This window comes from Sinohyriopsis cumingii, chromosome 8 (assembly GCF_028554795.1).
Source record: "Sinohyriopsis cumingii isolate HCF-2022 chromosome 8, ASM2855479v2, whole genome shotgun sequence".
NCBI lineage: Eukaryota > Metazoa > Mollusca > Bivalvia > Unionida > Unionidae > Sinohyriopsis > Sinohyriopsis cumingii.
In genome coordinates, this window is record NC_142968.1 from 55944152 (window position 1) to 55963651 (window position 19500).

General features: G+C 41.9%; 1 long non-coding RNA gene across 1 annotated transcript in view; it reads right to left on the minus strand.

Annotated features, from left to right (window-relative positions):
* LOC149793569 (uncharacterized) overlaps nucleotides 1-19285 on the minus strand; it is a 32983-nt gene extending 13698 nt beyond the window's left edge. The window contains exons 1-2 of the long non-coding RNA XR_016422575.1: nucleotides 19245-19285; nucleotides 17336-17482 (exon numbers count right to left, since the gene is read on the minus strand). This is a non-coding gene — a long non-coding RNA (uncharacterized LOC149793569). The remainder of the gene's footprint in view (nucleotides 1-17335; nucleotides 17483-19244) is intronic.
* Nucleotides 19286-19500: the final 215 nt, after the last annotated feature.

Sequence of the window (19500 nt, forward strand, 5' to 3'; positions counted from 1 at the left end):
GAATTTAACGGTTGCTTATTTCTCGGATGTCCCGTCTGTTACCCTGACCGCGGCACTAAAAATCAGTTTTTACAACGAACCATGGAAGACTTGTACCAGGCGTCTAAAGTTAGAACAGGAAGGATACCAAGTGCTGGAACTGTGGGAACACGAATACGATCACCGTTTGAAAACCGATCCCGAGTTTAAACGTCTCGTGGAAAGTTACCAGTTCATGGACCCGCTGCACCCGAGGGATAGTTTGTACGGAGGAAGGACCAATGCCACCTGTTTGATGTACCAAGCCGACAAAGGGAAAGGAGAAGAAATTAAATACTTGGACGTGTGTTCGCTGTATCCCTACGTGTGCAAATATTGTCGCTTTCCTGCAGGGCACCCACAATTGTTGACGGAACACATCGACCTGAAAAGCATTCGACAATACGAAGGTCTGATCAAGTGCAAAGTTTTGCCTCCCACGGACTTGTACCATCCCGTCTTACCTCACCATTGCCAAGGCAAACTGATGTTTCCTTTGTGCCGTACTTGTGCCGAAACGTGCAACCAAGATCAGCCTTGTCAGCACACCCAGGAAGAACGGGCCTTGACGGGGACGTGGGTCAGCGTAGAATTGTTCAAAGCTCTGGACATGGGATACCAACTATTAGAAGTGTACGAAATTTGCCACTTTCCCAAGACACAACAATACCACAAGGGTGACCCCACGCAGAAAGGCATTTTCGCAGACTACGTGGATGCCTTTTTGAAACTGAAACAAGAAGCCAGCGGCTATCCTTCCTGGTGTCACACTCCCGAAGACCAAAAGACATTCAAAGAGAAATACTATGCACAAGAAGGCATCACTTTAGACCACATCGAGAAAAACGAAGGCAGGCGATCGTTTGCTAAAGTGATGTTAAATTGCTTGTGCGGTAAGATGGCACAACGACCGTGTTTACCCAAGACGGAGTATTTGACAGAACCTTCCCGCGACTTTCAGATGATTCACGACAAAACCAAATTCATGAAACACGTGGACGTCGTTCGCGAGAATTTGATCTTGGTCAATTACGAAGAAGATCTGGACTTTGTACAAGACGACCACTTTGGAAATGTCATCATTGCGGCTTACGTGACAGCTCATGCTCGCTTAAAATTGTACGAAGCTTTAGAATTGTTAGGGGAACGCGTCCTGTACTTTGACACGGATAGTTGCATTTGCATCCATCACCCGAGTCAACAGCACCCTGACATCGAAGGAGACCGTTTAGGAGCCTGGACAGACGAGCGCCCCGACGACAAGATTCTAAGTTTCGCCAGTGGCGGTCCTAAAAATTACGGCTACGAATACCGGGACAAACAAGGAGAAGTGCACAAGAAGTGTAAAGTGAAAGGACTGACACTGAATTATCGTACCAGTCGAGTGGTGAATTTTGGCATATTGAAAGAAGCCTTACAGTCTGGAAAAGATCAACACTTTAAAGTGACCACCTATGAACCCAACAAGATTGTACGTTAACCCACTCATCACATCGTCAGTCGACCCTTGGAAAAAGTCTATCAAATCGTGTAGCAGAAGCGAGTGCGACTTCCCAATCAATTTACTTTACCGTATGGACACCTTGGTATAAAACATTGGTTGTAAGTGGATAGTCACCCACCAGAAGGATGACTTCGCCACAGCAAGAATCGAGTGAGAACCCCGATGAGAACTCCAAGTTCAAACCCTACCCTTTTCCAGTCTTCTTACCTGACTATTGTGATTGTGCCCGTCGATTGGACACGTTTCAGAAATGGCCTACGGATAGGGAAGGATTACCTTCTTCACATGTTTTAGCTAGAACAGGATTTGTCTACTTGGGACCTGAGTCAGGATTGGGATACGAAGTACAGGTTTCGCTTGCGGACTGAAGTTATGAATGGATCTATGTATCTACAAAGATTCCGCTATTCTGGAACATACTCGATGGTCTCCGCACTGTCCTTACCTTTCTATGGCCTTTCCACCCATGACACTACGGCACAATGATGACGGCACCTTAGAGACGGTACCTTCCAAAACAAGACATAAAAAACGTAAAAAAGGAACGATGTACAAGCTTGAGAGTGCATTGCGACTAGTATAAAAGGGGCTATGGTCAAGATCGATAGTTCATGTGACTACCAAGACCAAGCGAACAAGATGAATACTTTCAGAGAAACACAAAGCAAGTTTAGACAGGCACAATTCAAGTGTGGGGCTTCTGAAGTAGAATGCGATTGTGAGCCTTGTGATGGGAACGATGCTGTACGCTGTGACCTTAGCGATGCCGTAAAGCATCATGGGAACTTTGTTTTCACTGCCCCTATCATGGAAAGTGATGCTGTGCGTGCCAAACCTGAGGGATGCGAAAGTGATGCCGCTCGTCCTCTTGGACACTTTACTGGGTTTCGTTTTAAATGTGGATGTTCACCCTCACGTTTACCCCTCTACGGATGTCATCCAGCCCTGAGCAAACTCCTGTCCATGTCACCCAACCCTCATCGAAACGAACCTGTGAAGGACCAATATTCGTTCCCTGTGCGTTTGTCAGAATACTGCGACTTTGAAAATCGTCTTCAATCGTTCAAAGGATAATGGCCTAAGTATCTGGGAGGACCGACCCCCGAAGAATTAGCCAGAGCCGGATTGTTCTACTTGGGTGAAGGGGATAAAGTCAAGTGCTTCAGTTGCGGTGTGTCACTTTATCACTGGGAACCACAAGATTCGGCCTACGTAGAACATGCCCGATGGTCACCGAATTGTCATTACTTACCCTTAGTGGGACCGAGACGTTGAAGTCACTTACCATGTCGTTGAAGAAGAAACCAGATTGGCTAGGAATCAAATGTTGGACATCACCAAGACCAGTATTTAAACTTCATTTCAAAAACGATATTGAATCATTACCTAAAGAACTGCAAGAGAAGATTTACAAGGAAGTTTGGCAGGGACTTGCCAGAGTGAAATCTCAATGGGTAACTGTAGAACTTTTGTGCCGAGAAATTCACAAGAGGAAAGTGAAAATAATTAATCAAAGTGTTAGATTTATCTGGGTCAAGTGTGCATTCGTCCTATTATATCACTCTAGACCGTTTACATCAAAAGAGTTCAGTGACATTCTTGGACGTTACCCCGAATGGCAGTGGTCAGAAATTACTGACTATATGAATTACTTTTCCTCAAGGAGAAGATTGTGAATTATACGGACTAACCTGTTTATGGATACTTTACAAGAGAACATTCGTGCTTTGCCTGTGGAGTTGAGAGAAAGGATTTACCGAGAGCTGGTCAAAATACAAGTCAAACGTAAAGAACAGCTGCATCCATTACGTCAGCAGATCTTTAACCACTGGTACCTGAATGGTATAAGAGAACTGATTCGTCAGAATCTGTTTCAGTGGTCAGACCTTGTTCAATACTTCCATGGCCCCGATGATCCACGTGTTGATCATTTTGGTTACTTCGAGATTCACCTAGAGCAGCGCATTGAGGAAGACAAGTTAAAGGATTACCAACATATTTTACGTGGAATCTACTTAGTGGAAGAGGAAACTTCTAAACGAACTTTGACGTTTCGGTTACAGTATGCAAGATTTGAAGAACGAAGATGTCTGGCTAGAAAGTACGTGTATTGTTACCGAAACAAAGAGACTATAAAAACAGGCTGCCATGCCACGACTTTTATCACATGTAATTGAACAGATTCCGTGGAAGGAACTCAATGACCATATTCAAACCGTGGATCATTACCATCGATTATTACAAGAACTGTATCCATTCAATTTGGGTCGACAAGTGGTGTGTGTCTTAGTGACTTGTTTTCTAGGATTTCTTTTAACAGCCGATTCCTTGTGGACTCTACGATCAGTACTTACCACCCAATGGCCTTAAATGGTCACGAAAGACTCCTTTTGCTCAAAGCCTTGCGGTTTCATCTGGATACTTCTCGACCTCTACTGGAAAAAAAGATTCGTCAACTTTTAGCTACCCGAGACGTGTATGACGATGTGTGTGTAGCTTGTAACTTACAGCCCCACTGGACAGATGTCCGTGCCTGGAAAGAATGGGATTTTGAGGCTTGGACCCAAGAAGTGGCCCAGTATACACGAGAGTTGTTCAAGGAAAAAAGTCACTTTTCAACCTGTGTTAGGGACAGTGTCAGAAGAAGAACTCGTCACCCAGGACAGGACTGTCGTGAACATGCCTAAAAGACCTTTTCGGGAGGACACTTGTGTGACCTTACCCCCTATAGAACTGGGCAGAACTTTACCCAAAACATGTTGTACAGACACTTGTTTCTATTCCGCGTTGATCATTTCCATGTGCCTTTTATCGCTGTACTTAAGCCTTTGGCTTTTATGTATTTTTGTCTTTCGTATTCATGTTTAAAACATTCAATAAACGTGTCCTGAAAAAAGTATATAAACTCTTGTCTTGTCTGTTTTCGTGTCACAAGTGACATTCCTGACACTATGGCTACTTCTGCTCCCTCTTCCTCTACTGTCAAAGTCATCGACGAACACTTAGATCGTGCCAGTTGGGAGGCTTTATATCTTCGTCATCCCTTTAACATGCTCACTGCTGGACCTAGCGGTTCAGGCAAAACCGAATTCGTCAAACGTTTGATCGAATATAAACATCATTTGATCAATTGTCCACCCCAACGCATCGTGTGGTGTTACAAAGAGTGGCAATCGGCGTAAAGCCTCTTGCGAGAAAGTCAAGGCGATTCCATCGTGTTTGTGGAAGGCATTCCTAAAGAAGACGATGGCATCGTCTCTGACTCCCGTCAAACCCATTTGGTCATTTTCGACATGTTAGGAGAAGACGAAGAAGAAATTAAACTGTGGTTCACGCGCAAAGGGCATCATCGTAATGCCAGTGTCGTTTACATCACTCAAAATTTGTTTCAACAAAGTAAAGCCCATCGCACCATCAGTCTCAATGCGCATTACGTGGTCTTGTTTAAAAGCCCTCGAGATAAATCGCAAGTGCAAGTCTTAGCCAAACAGTTAGGAACGCCTTGGCTGACTCAGGCGTACGACGATACCACTCACACTCACACGCCTATTTACTCGTCGATTTGAAACCTACACCCCACGAGGATTTGCAATTTCGTACCCACTTGTTTCACCACTGGTGCCAAGACGGAGGGCCTGTCCTGTACACGTCTCCGTCCTCGACTTAATTTCACTCCAAAAAAATCTATAAAAACCTCAGGCACTTTTCGTCTGTCTCACACAGTGTGTGAACATGACGTCCCTTCAATCACATCTTCCCGTCAAATTGATTCGTGCCTTGTATGGCATCAGTCGAGAAAAAAAATCCACAAATACGGGCTCGTGTCTTAGAAGCTAGTCTCAAAGAAGTCTTACGATGGTTCACGGTGACAGCACGTCAATTACTCCAAGGGATCATTCAGATTCCTCATCAAACCAAACGCTTTATCGATCGAAACAAAGTCGCTTTGATCCAACTGGCCGATCTCCGCATCGACACTCAAACCAAAAAACAAATCATTTTGAAACCTCTAGGGAGCGGTACTCTTGGAGGGGTCATCATTCGCTCTCTCTTAAGATGGGATCCTAATGCTCCCAAAGTTCTCCCCAAGAAAAAGAAAGAAGTCAAACGAAGCTCCAAGAAGAAAAAGAAAAAGACCAGGTCCCCAAAGAGACCCGTGTCTCCAAGAACTTCTCCAGTTGCGGGACCCTCCTCTTACCAGACACCACCCCGGAAAAAGAAAAGCCCCCAGAAAAAGAAACAGAGAAAAAGTCCCCAGAAAAAAGAAAAGTCCACAGAAGAAAACCAGTCGCAAGAGAGGCACTTCGGCCAGGACGCAAACTTACACTCGCAAACCACGACCTGCCACGGCGGTGACCGCGTCTCCGGTAGCCGCAGGTTCAATCACTTCTCCGTTGATGTCACCAAGAACCGAACAGTACTTGGAGACGTTGATCACACCAAGAACTTCTCCGTTGATGACCCCAAGAACTTCCCCAGTGGCAGGACCTTCCCATTTATCGACAGTGGCCGCGGCTCACAAAGTACCTGCTCCAAAAATCAAAGTCCAAGAGAGATCGGGCATGTTACAAAGTTTACTAGATTTGTCCAAGCAAGAACTGGCTCGATTTAGTCCGTTGCGTACCCCTACACGACGTGTCATGCCTGTCCTCAAGTTGATACGCCGTAAAGACAATCTGTGGCGACGCGTTCTAGTATAAAAAGGGTCTGTGACTAAGTAGGGGTATCAGTGTTTTTGGTGCTAAAGACTCAAAGATGTCACCCTCCAGAAAACATCCCTCTTCTAAAACCCAAGGAAAAAAAAGGAAAGGACTGCCTCCTCATTTAGTCAAACATAGGGACATGTTATCTGTCCTGTCCAAAGCTTCTCCACCCCTACGAAAAAAAACTCATTCAATCAGCGTCCAAAAAGGTCATCGATACCGTGTGCGAATGTCGTTTGAACGTGTTGAAAGGCACGATCCCTTTGTCCAAACACCAGAAACAATGCTTAGGCAAACATCGTCACGTTCTGCGCCAAATGGTTCAAAAGAAAATTCCCATTCGTCAAAAGAAGAAGATGTTGGTCCAACGTGGAGTAATTTTACCCCTCTTGCTAGGCCCCTTAGTGAAAGGAGTCTTGGGAACCATGTTGGGAGGACTGATGGGAGCAAGATAAAAAGGCCCTCTGGAGTCCCAAGATCTCAGAATCGACCCCTGACATCCCATGGAAGGACGAAAACTAGCTTTAGTGCCTTAGAAACGATGGATGGAATACCATCGTTGGCAAGAAGAACGCACCCCACATTTACCTCCCAATCCCAATTTGAGTGAGATATCCCAGTTACAACACGAATTGCAGTCCTTGATGGATCGCCAAGATTTGTCCGAAACAGAAAAATCGCAAAAGTACGGTCAACTCTTGCAACGACTGCAACTCTTTCACCAGAAAGCTTTAGACGAAACAGCTCTACCTACTCTGAAAGATTTTAAGACCTTGATGAAAAGTCCAGCACCATCATCACTACCACCACCACGACCACTATTACCATCCCCAGGGGTCACCAGAGATACTACCCCCACGAAGGCCTGAGGAAGAAGAGATACGAGAAGTGTTTCAAACACCGTCAGCAGCTCCCCTTTCAAGTAAGATTGCAGCATCGTTGTTGACCCCGTCCCCCACACCCCAACGAGAAGAAATGAAAGCTTGGGTTAAAAAGATGATGTCCACTCCTCCTTCGACAGAAGTGAAAAAGAAAGAAGGGAAACCAGAAGTGAAAAAAGAAAAGAAGACCAAAGCCATTCCATTGCCACCTCTACCACCACCACTACCTTCGACTTCTACTCCCGTAGCCCATCGGACACGTAAATCCGTTTCCAAACAACCACCCTTTCGTCCCACCCAAAGTAGCATCCTCGAAGAGTGGGTGCCTTATTAACAAACAAAAAAACATGGAAAAAGTGTTAGCCAGCATTTACTACGATCCCTACCATCCTGCAGGTTACGCAGGAGTTCAAAAATTGTATCGTGCTGCCAAAATGCGACTGAAAAGTCTCCGTTTACCTCACGTGCAACGATGGTTAGAAGAACAAGCGACTTACACTTTACACAAACCCATTCGATGCAAGTTTTCCAGAAGTCGCACCCGAGTGGAAGGCATCGATCATCAATGGCAAGCCGATTTAGCCAATGTCTCTCATTTGGCCAGCTATAGTCGTGGCTACAAATATTTGTTTTGTGTCATCGACGTCTTTTCCAAATTTGCCTGGGTCGTGCCCTTGACTTCCAAATCGAGCAGCGAGTTAGTGCGAGCCCTGCAACTGGTGTTGAAACAAAGCGGTCGTCACCCTCTTCGATGGCAAACGGACAAAGGTACCGAATTTCTGAACCAAGCTTTCCAAAAAGAATTAAAGAAACGTGACATTCATTCTTTTTTACCACCGAGAATCCTGAAACCAAAGCCAGCATCGTGGAACGTTTTCAACGCACTTTGAAAGAACGCATGTGGACATATTTTACGCATCACCACACTCTGAAGTACATCGACATCTTACCGCACCTGGTGCAAGCGTACAACCAATCTTACCATCGAAGCATCGGACGTGTCCAGCAAGAAGTGACTCCCGAGAACGAAGTGTTGGTGTTTGAGCGCCTGTTTGGTACGTCCCCGACGAGGGCTGTCCCCAAGAAAAGTGTAGTGTTGGCCACTGGAGATTGGGTGCGCACTGGCAAAACCAAACGCAATTTCGACAAAGGTTACTTACCTAACTGGACCACCGAATTGTTTCGTGTCACTGGACGAGTGCATGGCCGTCATCCTGCCATCTATAAATTGGAAGACATGAACGGAGAAGTACTCAAAGGAACGTTTTATTTGCCCGAGTTACAACGTGTCACCAAAGAAGAAGACGACGAGTACGACATCGAAAGCATTCTCGAACGCAGCACCCGTAAAGTGGGAAAACGATGTGTCAAAGAAATCAAAGTACGCTGGAAAGGATATCCACCCAGTTTCGATTCTTGGATCGACGCTTCGCAAGTCATCGACTATAAAAAGAAGTGACCATCATGCCCTTTCACACAGACGCAGCTACGTCAACCACTCCTTCACCCAGTTCTTCTCTGCAAGATTTACAAAAACAACCCTTGTGGGTATGGTGTGGAGAACGTGTGCCTAAAACGCAAATCGTCTTTTTCTGTCAAATCTTCGTGGTGTATTGTGTCATCGGAGCAGCCATTGCCAATTTGAGTTTTCAACAAGGAGACAAACAATTGTGGACCATTTTATTGAGGAGTTGCATCGGTTACCTGCTTCCCATTCCCTCCCTGAAGTTCTCCTCGAACGGGAACAACGGGAACCTTGTGTCCAGTGCCAGTGTCAGTCACCACTCCAATAACAACCACAATCAGAACCCCATTTTGGGCGGAGACACGCCTCTGACGCCCAGTAACCCCTCGGACAGCCACAGAACTCTAGAATTATGAGTCACACTAACCAATTTTACTGAACCTTCCCCAGTGACAGTTCCATGGAGGTGTTTCCCAACAACACCTTGTGCTGTTACACGGCCAAATTACCTCAGGCCATCCCATTAGATCACGAAGTCCATTGGGAAGTGGCTTTGGTGGAAATGATTCACCCAACACAAATCAAAAACATCACTGAAACTCAAAACACTTTTGAGGTCGAAATCCTGAACCAACAATTGCAAGAAACCATGAATGAAATCGGGTTTTCAGGCGAAGTAAAACCAGCCAACAATCCACTCTTCAGTATCTACACCTTGAAAATTCCGTCAGGGTTTTATTTTAGTGGCCAACATTTGGTGGATACCATTGCTTCCAGGTTCGAATTAGCCTTTGGCAAAGCCCTGAACAGAATCAAAAAAAGTGTCACCCTGGAGTACCATAAAGTGGCTCGTCGCTTACTGATGAAATTTCAGGATACCCAAACGTTGTCTATCAGTTTTAATCGTGACTTGTTTGATATTTTAGGTGGAGACACAAAAATGGCTCCAAATTTTAAACCGAAGATCAACAGCAATATGGAATTTTATAAGTTTTTTCGATTCCCTGTAGAACTGATCCAAGGACTGAATTTGATGTTTGTGTATTCCGATGTGGTGGAGTATAACGTGGTGGGACACACCTCCGTGCCGTTACTGCGTGTCATTCCTTTCAAAGTGGATAGTGCCACAACCAATGACCAGGAAGGTGGAAACACCTATCACGTTCACCGCGAATTTGTACATCCTCACTATTTACCTGTCAGTAAGTCGTATTTGGACAGTGTCAACATTGCTATAAAAGGAGATTTGGGACAAAATATTCCATTCACCAAAGGGAAAGTCACGGTGAAACTCCATTTTCGAAAACGGTTCTCTCACGATTCGTAAGTCATGTATCCAGTGTACCGAGGGGTTGCTCGACAGCGAGGACACGGTTTAAGAGATATGTTAAAATCGGCCTTTCGTTCGGTGGCCCCAGTCTTGAAACCGATGGTGACACGAGGATTGCACGCCTTGAAAGATGTCGCACTGATGCAAGGCAAAGAATTTCTCCAAAATGTCATCATCGACAAACAAAACCCTAAAGAAGCCTTCATGAGGGCAGGCAAAAATGTCTTGCTGCAAACGGGTAAAGACATTTTAGGCCGACGAGAAACACCTATAAATGCCCTGCACGCTACCGAGTCAGGCATTCAGCAAGGACAAGGCAGAAAGAGACGACGAAGAAAACACCCTTTCACCAGACTTCACACGTCTAAAGCTAGAAAGACAAAGAAAAGAAGAACCGTTCGAGACCTAAACGTTTTCGATTATTGAGACAGAGAAAAATGATGCATCGAGAGTCTTGCGTCTATTCCAAGTCGGAACTGGATCTGTTTGCCATACCACCCACCATGATGACCATGCAAGAATCCCAATGGGTGGAATTTCATCCCGTCTCCTCACTGACCGATTCCGCTCCCATCGAGTTTGAAATTAAAGGACAGCCCGAAGATTACATCGATCTGAATAGCAGTTACTTGTACCTGAAAGTCAAAGTTCTAGATAAGACAGGAGGTGATATAGACACTGAAGCAGTAGCTTCCATCTACAGTTTCATGCATTCCTTGTTTAGTGGAGTGGACTTGTACTTGAATAACAAACTAGTCAGTAGCAGAATGGATACTTACCTTTATCCTGCCTACCTGGACAATCTCTTGACGTACGGAATAGACGCCAAGAACACTCATCTCAGTGCCTGTGTGGTATAGGAAGCTGACGATGCAAACCAGTTTGAATTATTCTAAACTGATACAACTGATAAAAAGAAAGAATACAATAAGGGATTTATAGAACGAAGAAACAAAATCAAAGATGGACAGAGTTTAGAACTGATGGATCGTTTGCATTTGGACATGTGGTTGCAAGAAAAGTATTTGCTGAACGGGGTGAATGTCCGCCTGAGACTGAATCGTAACAGTACCGCTTTCCATTTAATGGCTGTTAGTGATGATTACAAAACCAAAATCCAAGAACCCAGACTCTACGTACGCCGTGTGGAAGAGTTACCCAAAGTGGGAAACGACATCAGTCAAATGTTGAGCAGAACGACCGCCAAGTATACGATACGACGCGTGGAAGTGAAAACCTTCACCATTCCCAAGGGACAGCGATCCATGATCGAAGATCATCTGTTCCAAGGACAGTTACCCAAACGTTTGATCGTTGGTATCGTCGAGAATACAGCCTTCAACAGAGCTGCTGATAAAAATCCTTTCTACTTTCGACACTTTGGCATGTCCAAGATCGAAGTCAGTCGCGATGGCAAAACCTTGTGTACCCGACCTATCGAACCCGACTTTGACAAGAAGAATTACTTGAGGTCGTACTTGTCCTTGTACGAAGCTAACGGACAGTTAGGAACCAACACCAGTCATGGCATATCGTACGAAGATTATGCAGAAGGCTATGCTTTGTGGGCTTTCGATTTCACTCCTGACCAAGGCAGCGACGAGGGACATTTCCACCCTATAAAATCCGGCCAGTTCGTGTGGAAAATCAGTTTACAAAACGAGAGCCTGATGAAACGGTGAACGTCATCCTATATGCAGAATTTGATAATACGATAGAAATCAACAGTTTAAGAGATGTCATTCTAGATTATTAGAAGCCATGGAAGACTGTTATCCCTCTTTACCTAGTGAAGAAACTTTGAAGATGGAATGTGACGAGACCATGGAAGAAGAACAAGAAGAAGAATCCCAAGACGAAGAAGTTATCATGATGAAGTCAAGATGGCCAGAACAAGAAGCCCATTTAGTCTCCTGTTTTGCTACATTCCTGACAGACGTAATGAAAGAATTGATCAAGGAAGAGTGCTATGGATGTCACAACGATCATCCCAGTCAAATTCAACACGACAAATGTATGATGTTGAGCCAAGAAGAAAAATTGAACAAATATCTGGACAAAGCTTGGGGTGTCATTGAGATAGAATTCGTGTTGAACGAGTGGTATAAAGGCTTGGATAAACATTCTTCTCCTCCATTAACGTCTCTGGAGCGCCGTCGTATCGAATCTCTCTTTGACCAGAATAAGAAGTCAGAGGAAACGCCTTTTACTTGTCAGACATTTTCAAGCAAAAAGTCAGGATCGAATTGATGACTTATCATTACCTGTGAAGAAAAAACCACACAAATCAATGGATACCTGGGAACTTTATTACCTTTTGAACCACAGTTCGTACACTGCTTCTTGGAATCATGTCGTCTGTGCTAAAGATGAACTTCCTCATCGCAAACCTCAAGACCATCTAGCTTATGTGATCAACACGGACAACAGTCATCTCCCAGGAACCCACTGGGTAGCCGTCTACTTTCATCAAGAAGGATGTGTGGAATATTTCGATCCTTATGGATTGCCTCCTCTGGAAGATGATATCATTGACTTTATGAGAAGAAATGCTCAGACCACCCGATTCAATAATGTGAAATTACAAGGCACAAATTCCTTGGTGTGTGGACAATATTGCATGTATTTTCTGCATCATCGCAGCCTGGGCTATTCCTTAGAACATTTAGTGACTCATTTTGATCCTTGTTCTTCTTCTAGAAACGATGTGAAAGTAGATCGATGGTTCTGTGACGAGTATGCTTATCTTTTGTCTCTAGCTAGGAAACGTAGTGTCTATCAATCGCCTAATGACTTCCAACAGTGGAAATCACAATTTCATTCACAACATTGTCAACCCTGTCCAAAATAATGCGTAAACTGAAAGACAAAAATGTTTGATGTTATATTGTTGGATTATTGTTACAAATATTAGAGTTGTTTGTTAGTGTTAAGTAATTTTGAATAAAAATGTTGTGTTTTTGAAAAAAATGCCTTTGTCTTTTGTTTGGCTATAAGAATTTTGATTCATGTGCTTTGACTTCTCTCTATCTCTCTCATGACACTCATTAAACGTTCCGGGTCGAAAACCGTGTAGGGATGTTTTCCTTCACGTCCGCGCTTTGACTTTAAGAACCGGGGTAGTTTCCAGTCAAACCATCCATTTTCGACTCATCCTCCTATGAAGATGTGCTCCAAACTAGCTAAGCTCAACGAAGCCTACGTGAATTTGCATAGGGTCAGACACAGTCTGATACCGAAGCCAGAAGAAATCGAAAATGTGAGAATGTTAAAAGTCACTGAAGACCTGATAGAAGAGCTCTTCAGAGAAGAAGTGAACAGGGATAAAGAAGAATGGACAGAGAAGTACAGACTTCAGAGACAGCAGAGAGAGCAGCAACAGCAACAACAGCAGCAGCAACAGCAGCAGCAGCAACCTGAACCTGACAGAGGCTTTGTTGATTGTCGTATCGACACCAAAAGAGTTCTTCTTCTCTTTCCGAAGAAGCAGACCTATCGTCAGAAAGTCTATCCTCAGAGGACGTCGCATTCTTAGAAACTAAAAGATGGCCCTAGCTTCAACTTGATGCAAGCAAAAAAACAGCCCTTTTCAGGGCTACCCCAATCTCCAGAAAAGAAATAACAATCGATTTGCCAATGTGTGTATGTAGAGTAGTGTGAATATAAACACTCACTCATTTCTGGTGTGATTGTATAGGTTTATATGTGTGAGTGATTGTAAGGGCTAAAGTAAGTTTGTGTGAATAGTAGATTATGATGATGTTTTTTGCTGTTTGACGTGCGTGGATAGTAGATATTTGGGGTTTGATTTGACTGCTTTGCTTTGCGTTTGTGGATAGTATATTATTGACTTCATGAAATTTTTTAGAATAGTGATGGGTAGTATAAAAAAGTCAGTGATCTGTTTCTTTTAAATCCGCGCGTTGTTTGGTCATGATCTAGGTAATATCAATTTTGTTTTAGGGGATGTTTTCCTTCACGTCCGCGCTTTTAGCATAAATTAAAAATCGCTTGGCAGTCTAGCTATTGATCAATACCACCAGAATGAACACCAGACTAGCTAAACTGCTTGAACTTCATGCGCACCTGGAATATGCCAGGCGTATAGTGAATGAGCTGGCTGCAGAGGCCATCGTCGAAGAGGGAAGGATGAAAGAGGAGGAGAGAAGAAACAAAGAAGAGGAGGAGAGAAGAAACAAAGAGAAGAAACATAAAAGAGGAGGAGAGAAGAAACAAAGAAGAGGAAGAAAAGGAGAGAGGAAATTTCTGAATCCCAGAGACAGAAGACTGGGGTTCTGAAGCCACTTATCCTGCCTCTGCTCTCCCCCCAAAAAGAGTGAAAGGAGACTGGGGAAGAAGATGTGTGTGTGATGCCAGGCCTGGAAGGTGCCATCATTAACCAGGTGCCATGGAGTTTAAAAAAACCAGCCCTTTTCAGGGCCACCCAAACCTTTAGAAAAGAAATACTAATCGATTTGCCAATGTGTGTATGTAGAGTAGTGTGAATAGAAACACTGACTCTTTTTAAATTGTGTGTGTGTGTGTGTGTGTGTGTGTGTGTGTGTGTGTTTGTAAGCGCTCACGTACGTTTGTGTGGATAGTAGATTATTGGGTTATGTAAGAGCTTAAGTTGGTTTGTGTGGATAGTAGATTAGGGTTTCATTTTAATGCTTTGCGTGTGTGCATATTAGATTTGGGGTTTGTTTATTGCTGCTTCACGTATGTGGATAGTAGATAATATGAAATGAGAAAAGTAGGGGATGTTTTCCTTCACGTCCGCGTGTTTTAAGTAATGATCTAGGTAATATACATTTTGTGTCTTTGGGGGATGTTTTCCTTCACGTCCGCACTTTAACTATAAGAACACACAAAGTTCATCATTCACAGCATTCTGCAAAGAATAAAAAAGAAGATGGCTTCGAACCACCTTGATAAAATGAAAAAATTGCAAGACGTCCTGGACAATTTGGGCATGATGGAGCAAATGTTAGTTAGGCTAAATGAGGATCACTATTCTTATAGTCCCCATCGAGTGAAGATGGAGATTAACAACTTACGAAAACTAAAGGAAATCATCAGTGATCTGTTGAAAGAAATAAAGGAGGAGAAGGAGGATGAAGAGGAAAGGATAAGGATGAGAGCATGGAATGAAAAAATTGAAAAAGAAGAAGAAAATGAGAAGAGGAAGAAAGAAGAGGAGGAGAAGCAGAAAGAAGAGAAAAAGAAGAAAAAGGAGGAAGGAAAGAAAGTAAAGAATAGAAAAAGTGTTGGACAGAAAATAAGAAGCTGGTGGAGAAATAGAAGAAATCAGAAGAAGACCAAAGACCCTTTTCAGGGCCACTCCAATTTCTCGAAAAGAGATTGACTTTCAATTGTCTAGCCCAAATTTTTATTTTATATATGTGTGTGTGTGTGTGTGTGTGTCCGTGTTTTATATCCCTCTCCCCTGTTCCCTTTCCATAGACCTATCAGGTCGGGACCCTATTAAAATAGGGTCCCGACCCTATTCCATTTCCCATATTCAATTCCCCTTGAGGCTATACTGTCCCACCCATGTTAATTTCCCCTTGAGGCTATAGTGTCCCATGAGTTTTCCCCATGTTAAATTTCCCTTAAGGCTAAATGATCCCACGATTTTTCCCCATGTTAAATTTCCATTGAGGCTAAACGATCCCAAGGGGTCCTGTAATGCTAATTCCCACTGAGGCTAAAACTATCCCTATTCACTACTAATGTGTGCTAAAAAAATTGCCAGAAAAGGACGATTTGGGGATTTTACTTGACATAAAACTAATATTTTCATGCAAGATGTTTTCAATTTAACTCAAGTAACGGTACAAAAGGATACCTGTTCTGATCTGCGGGACTAACGTTAATTTACAAGAACATGTTAGAGTTATCCTAAGCTATTAGGTCTCATTGGACTAATTATCTGGTGAATTTTCATCCAACAATGACCATTTACATAAAAATGAGAATAATTTTACACTGAAGATACAAATAAAAACAAACTAATTATTTTTGTAGAAAGCGTACATGTGAAATTGTAACTGCAGTAATCACTGGTTAATTCCTGATGCAACTGGTGGTTTTTATACTGAACCAACACTGCCACCAACCCCTAAATTTTACATTCATTTTTGACAGAAATAGCTATTTTGAATATTTTTTCTGTGACAAGGCAGCTAAAAGAATCAGTATGTGCCTTATGCATGAATAAAGTTCACTAGTACTATAGCAAATTAGCATACTTTTCATCACCTCTCAACCATCTAGATTTTTAGATATTTACCTCTGTAGCAGACACATGTAAATACGTAAGCCAAGTCGGCAGCTCATTTGCAGCCCAAGTTATGCATTTGATATCCAATGCTCATCTAACTGTGACAGGCAGTCACCATTAAGCCAACCATATTTCCATGCCTATCTCAAAGTAAATCTAAACCACATTATAGATTTAACTTATGTGTGAATTTATAAATGCTAGGCTTGTGATAATTAGGTTCATGCCTTCTACCTTACAATTTAAGGGGGTGGGGGGAGTCAAAATACGAAACTATCCAATGAGACCTTATTAAGAATTCAAATAGCAGTCTGATTAAGGGAAAATCTTCTTATTTTCAAAAGTTTGGCCAGTTCTAAATAAAACGCAACCTTAAGAAGTTTAAAATTCAAAATAGTTTGTTTCCTATGATTTATTGAATTTATCGATGACCAAAAGCTATCAGAGCAACAGCTATGAGGCAGCTTCATACATTATGTATTACTTTCCCCTCTGAAACATACAATTTCCTTAAAATATGTCAGTTTCATCATTTTTCATAGCTAATACACCCTGGTGATATCAGAGATATCTGTGAGCACAAATAACTCTTCATGCAATCTGAAATAGTAGTGAATAAAAGATGTAAAGAAGCCAAGCTGAATTTCTTGTAAAATAACTGCAGAATGTACATGCTAAGTACTTGAAAGAATAATAATGATGCACTGCATATATAAACTGACCAGAACTCTCTCACTGATTTCATGAAGAAGGTCAAATCTATTCTAGAATAGAGAAATCCAAGGTAGACTAAAGGGAGAAAACTCATCAGGTAACATCAAATGAATGGACCAATCTTTGTAAACTAAACCACATCAGTTGGGAAACTTAAACAATGAAATTCTATACCCAGATTTATCCCATCTGTTGATAAAACAATATGCGTGGATAATGTATTTTAAGAACACTAAGAAGGTCACCTTTAAATCATTTTCATACTGGCCGGCAAATAATGTTGTTGAAGTTGCTGGTATTTAGAAGTTTGTTTTGCTAGTGATTGTCATCTGCATAGAATCAAATCTAAAGCAAATAGAAAATCATGCAAAGTAAAAAAAGGGGAGAAGAAAAAAAAAACACAATGTAAAAAGGGACATCCATTTAACATAACTCACCAAAAACTTCAGTGAAACTGGTGCAGATATATTTGTTCCTGTGAAAGCTCCTCAACAATTGGTGTGTCGGACCCCAAATAAGGTTTTGATGCTGTCCTGCTGTCAGCAATATCACTTCAGCAGCTGTGCTCCCATACACCTTGAGGCCTACAAGAAAATAAAACCCCAAACTTCTTATATATAGGTCATTATAACTTAAATTTCTGTAAATAAAATGAAATATGTGTATTGAAACATTACATCATGAGTAGATATGTATGTAAGAGCATTAAATTAAGGCAATCGTCATAAAATTTTAAAAATGTACTAGGTTTGTACTGAAAATGTTGATAAACTGAATAAGTATGTGAAATATGTGAAATACTTCAATTAAACCACCTTGCATGAAACTTATAAGGCTTTTGTTGTTCATTAGGAGAATGGATCAGGAGCAATATCTGGTAACATTAAAACTGTTGAGTTAAGTCCCTTCTTCTACTATGATTAAGTGCTATCTAATCTATAATGAAGTGTATGTTTGGAATACCTAACTATGTCAGATTCAAGATATGGAGGTACTAAGGAAAGATTTATGGCACAATGAATCACATTTGACAAGACTGAAAAAATGACACTGGTTCTTAAGGTCTCACTGGACAGTTTATCTGGTGAATTTTCATCCGACAATGACCATTTGCAGAACAATGAGAATAATTTTACACTGAAGATACGAATAAAAAAACTAAAAAAACTAATGATTTTTGAAGAAAGCATACATGTGAGACTTTGACTACAGTAATCAGGTTAATTCCTGGTGCAACCGGTAGTTTTCATACTGAACCAACATTGCCACCAAACCCTAAATGTTACATTCATTTTTGACAAGAAATAGCTATTTTGAATATTTTCCTGTGACAAAACAGCTAAAAGAATCAGTATGTGCCTTATGCATGAATACATTTGCATATTTTTCATTAGCTACGATGTCGTAGCCTCAACTTGATTTGTTGTGGTTGAGGCTACGAACTGATCCCATATCATGTAATGGAGCTAAACAAATCATCACTAAAGTCAGAAAAACAAACAGTGTAGAAATCAACTACATAAGTATAATCATGCTGTGAAAGAAGTTTGGCTTATTTTGAATTTATTAAGCCATTACACGGTAAAATAAATTGGCATGGTTACATGACACATGTTTACGAGGTAGGAGTAAGGGTACTAATATTAGTACTAACTTTTCATCACCCCATGACCATATATAGAATTTTAGATATTTACCTCTGTAGCAGACACACGTAAATACGTAAGCCAAGTTGGCAGCTCATTTGCAGCCAAAGTTACGCATTTGATATCCAATGCTAACAGGCAGTCACCAACAAGCAAACCTATTTCCAAGCCTAACTCAATGTAAATGTAAACCACATTGTAGATTAGCTTATATGTGAATTTATAAATGCTAGGCTTGTGACAATTAGGTTCATACCTTCTGTCTTGGGGGATGCGGCAAATTACGAAACTATCCAGTGAGACCTTGGTCGGAATCCACTTTCACTATCAAAGCCGAGGCGTATGCATGACACTCGTAAATAAATACCCAGTTGGTGGCATGCGAGTATATTCTAAATAAATAAGGTGACATGCTTAGCTGGCTATCACTGTATGAAGAGTAAAAATAACATATATGGCAAAAACAACTCAGATTGTTTTTGACCTTATTATAAAATCGTAATTCATTAAGTTTAGGTCTCCATTTTAGGGTAACATGCACAGGCACTTGATTCTGGGGTAAACTAATGTGTACACTCACTACTACTATACAGTGAGAGTACACATTAGTTTACCCCAGAATCAAGTGTTATATAGTGAGTGTACACATTAGTTTACCCCAGAATCAAGTGTTATATAGTGAGTGTACACATTAGTTTACCCCAGAATCAAGTGCCTGTGGTAACATGGTCATATTCCGACTAGTATGGTAATTCCGAACGTGGATGTGCGTCCTGCTGTTTACAACAAAGATATGCAAATTACTTGCTGTGTTCTTTGTTTTTATTTCTGCACATGCGTATGCAAATTAGTAAATATGTTTCCAGGCTCTCTTCAGTATTTTATCTTCTGCGTGAGTTCAGAAGCAGCATTCATAAAAAAGAAAAATGTATTTAGGATCCTAGTCGGGACTCAAT